Source organism: Cibotium barometz, chromosome 29 (genome assembly GCF_041138505.1).
Source record: "Cibotium barometz isolate CiBa-2024 chromosome 29, ASM4113850v1, whole genome shotgun sequence".
Taxonomy (NCBI): Eukaryota; Viridiplantae; Streptophyta; class Polypodiopsida; order Cyatheales; family Cibotiaceae; genus Cibotium; species Cibotium barometz.
This window is the reverse complement of record NC_141074.1, coordinates 36937206-36941537: the sequence shown is the minus strand read 5'-3', so window position 1 is coordinate 36941537 and position 4332 is coordinate 36937206.

Genomic DNA, 4332 nt, shown 5'->3' with positions numbered 1-4332 from the left:
TTGCCCACTCCCTTTGGTTAACTCATGTAGTAGTTCAAGTAGCCTCATGCACTTTAGGTACTTCTTTAGTTTTCATTAAGGATCTAGCAACAACAATATTTGCAAAGCATTACTGCCATCTTTTTGTTCTCCTTCTCCAAACCCTATGTCTTACTGTCATCTTTTTGTTCTCCTTCTCCAAACCCTATGTCTTACTGCCATCTTTTTGTTCTCCTTCTCCAAACCCTATGTCTTATCATGTCACTTCACTTGTACTTCACTCATTCTCATCAATCTACTTTGAATGTTATGCTTTCATCTATCTCTCCTTGCTTATTGCATCTTATGTGTGTGTTGGTACATTGATCTCCACTCCAACAATTAGTATCAGTGTAGGTTTTCTTGGCTCTTACCCCCTTGTCATCTTCTCCTCAAGTTTCTCTTTTTATTATCTCAAATTGAACTATCCTCTTAGGTAGAGAAGGTATACCATGTAGTGTGTTATTAACTATGATAACAAAGTTGTTTTACGTGTTGTTTCGAAGCGTTTCGGGCATGTTTGCATGCTATAAGGTTTTTGTAAGCATCTCGATGGAGTGTAAGTCTGATTTTTTTAAAAAATTTTGGGTTATTGAGCACAATGGTAGTAGCATTTAGTGTGCAGACAGTTTCGTTGTCATCTTCGACATCGGATCTTTGAGTTCATCTTTAATAACTTCAACAGTATCACCAACATTGTCATTGATTTTTGCATTCTCTCTAAGTATCATTTTCACACTTTACAATCTATAATTTTTCATACACGTTACAGGTTTCCATTGTCATCAGTAATCTACTGGTAAACCATTTTGGTTGCATTTTAGTAGTGGGCATTAATAGTACCTGAAAGTTGTTGGGATATTTGTATTATGTGTCAAAGATTAGTTTTTAGTAGGGACAATGGCAGGTAGTGATGTATTTGGGATGCTTTCTGATAAGGATAAACTTGACTGGACAAACTACCCATTGTGGTTCTATATGTTGTGCCATGTATTAGTTGCAAAAGGACTCTAGAACGTTGTTATTAGCATTGAGGCATGCCTTGTCTCACCAACACAACATCATACTACATGTACTTTGGATGGTGATTCAAGTGTTTTGATGTAACTATGGCATCTACCTCTGCATCTCCCATAGTAGAACAAGCCAAGTGGGATGGCATGGATGCACAACCACATACATAAGTGGCTCTCTTAGGAAAATCACTAATGAACAACCCAAATAACATAGAAATAACATCATTAATGTCAATTATTGATGAATTCAATTTCACGCATAACTAAATCACATCTAAAATAATAAGATAGTCAAAATAGGAGGCATGCAATGACGTGTAATACTATGTAAGTGCATGCAATGATATGAAATGACATGCAACACTATGCATTATAACGTAGTACCATGTAATGTAATGCAATGACATGCACATGTAATAATATCCAAATTCAATGCCATGCCATGCATGTATTATAATGGCTCATACATGTATTGGCATGCAGGAGAGAGAGAGAGAGAGAGAGAGAGAGAGAGAGAGAGAGAGAGAGAGAGAGAGAAGGGTGGGAGAGGGAGAAAAAACTATCGAGAGGGAAGAAGAGATATTGAGAGGGAGGATGGGACAAGGAGAAAGAGTGAGAGAGAGGGGAGGAGAGATTATGCATAGGGAGGGTGGGAGAGGGAGAGGGCAAGGAGAAGTAAGAAATATGGTGGGAGAGGGAGAGGAAGGAGAGTGAGGGAAGAGGGTAGGAGAGAGGGAGAGGGAGAGGGAGAGAGAAAGGGAATGGGAATGGGAATGGGGGGAGAGAGAGGGAAGGAGTGAGAGTGAGAGGGAGAGGGAGGGTGGGAAAGGGAGAAAGAGTGAGTGAGAGGGCACGAGAGATTATGCATAGGGAGGGTGGGAGAGGGCAAGGAAGGAAGGAAAGAGGGCAGGAGAGATTATGCATAGGGTGGGAGAGGGCAAGGAAGGAAAGAGGGAAGAGGGTGGGAGAGAGAGGGAGAGGGAGAGAGAAGGGAAGAGGGGGGAAAGAGAGGGAGAGGGCAAGGAAGGAGAGAGGGAAGAGGGTGGGAAAGGGAGAGGGAGAAAGAAAGAGAGAGAGATAGAGAGAGAGAGAGAGAGAGGGAGGGAAGAGGGTGGGAGAGGGGGAGAGAAAAAAAGGAAAGATGTGTCACACAAGGGAAAAGAAAAGGTGGATCAACGATGAGGAGTTTGGAATCGCGAACGTTGTTACACATGGTGTACAAAGAGCCAAAGCATCTTGATAACACCATGCAGTGATAGCCAAAGCATGCTGATAACACCATGTAGTGATCTAGGTGTACTCAGGTCTATTAGAGTCAAATATCTAGTGAACATGTTGAGATATACACAACCCCTCATTATGCATATCTAGTGGACATATGAGATATACACAACCCATCATTATGCATATATATATATAGTCAAATTTATACAAGAGGTAGAGCCCACATGTTTTGAGGAGGCGCTTGAACACAAGCAATATAAAGATGCCATGGATGAAGAGATGGTTGAATTAAATGCTAATCAGACAAAGGGGTTTGGTACCTTTGCCTAAGGAAAAGAAGGCAATTGGATGTAAGTGGATCTACAAGCATAATTCAAATAGTTCTATTAGCAGGTATAAGGCAAGATTGATTACCAAGGGTTATGCACATACATATGGCATTGACTATGAGGAGATAGTCAACCCCATTGACTATGAGGAGATAGTCAACCCCATTTGCTAGGATGGCAATTGTGAGAATAATCATTACTAGAGGCTAGAGCCGATATGTGTTATTAGAGCAGCACACGAGGTGGTCTACGGATATAGGTGATCCCTTGAAGGACCCTAATATGTATAATAGTTTGATTTCCACAGTATTACTAGGCCAAGTTTGAGCTATTCAATTGGATTGGTGAGTTAGTTTATGCAAGCCCCAGGGAAGCCACATTAGGAGGATACTCAGGTACATAAAGTCCACAATACATTATGGACCTCTATGAGGCTAGGATACATGGGTACACAGATGCAAATTGGGTTGGTAGTGTCTCACATAAGAGATCTACTAGTTGCTTCATGTTCTTGTTTGGGAGTGTTACTATTAGTTGGAGCACCAAGAAGTGAGGAGGTAACATTATAGCCAAGCTAGAGCTACCTTCTTTAGCTTTATCTCTTCAATGAAGGGAAACGATTTGGTGCTAGTACAGTGTAATGGCCTTGAGATAGTAACCTAGTGGTAGCTACTAACAAGCCTCTCTCAACTTTTACTAGAACTTGGAATGCTTAGACCTCGGTTTCAAAAGTGGGCAAAATGAAAAGATCAAACTATGCTTTAGAGTTAGCCAAATGTGTTTCAATTTCCACTCCAATGGTAGTTTTGTAAGGCACTAACCCATGTAAACAACTAGATTAATTTTCACTCCAATGATAGTTTTGTAAGGTAGCAATAAATGGGCACTAGCCCATGTAAACAACTAGATTAATGGTCACCACCTACCCTTTTTTTTCATTAAAAAATCAACTCTGCAAAGCTAATCAAATTTCATTGGGAATAATTACCATGCTAAAAAATTATTAATTGAAGGACAATTTATAAGGGCACTCTTCTTTTGATAATTTATTAATTGAAGGGCGAATTTTAAGGGCACCCTTCTTTTGGCAACTTTGGAGGGATGTCACCTTGTCATAAATGAAGTAGGGATGAGATCTTAGGTTCTAGAAGTTCACAGGTTGTTCTGTTAAACTAGGACTTGCACCTTTAGTTTTAACAATTCATAGTGGAACATCTGATGTGGCATATACTACTTGCATTTCAATAAGTAGCAAGTCTCAACCCGACATGTGGCAAGACCATGGGCCCTCGGTGGGTAGGAGTCCTTATCTTCATGTATCACCACTTGACACTTAACAGCTATATCCTGGGTAAGCAATGTGAAGGGTACATTTTTTGAAGGTTTATTTTACAGGCACCCGTCTTTGAAGGGTAAAAAAGCCCAAGAAGAGTGTCGAGCAGCATGCTTCAAAACTAAGGGCTCTTGACTTGTTGCTCAGTTGAGGAGATCTTGTTGATTTTTGAAGCTTTGCCCACCACGATGTATGAATGAATCATGATTCAAATTTCATACAAGCACATGCATAACCCGAGTTGCATGGTACATAAATACATCAAATATTACAATTTGCATATACATGGCATTATTAATGGTACATAAATACAACAAATATTACAATTTGCATATATATGCATTATTAATGGTGTCTAACGGTCATTTTTGGCTTTTTGGGATTGGGTGTGAGGAACCCGTTTGAGGGTGCC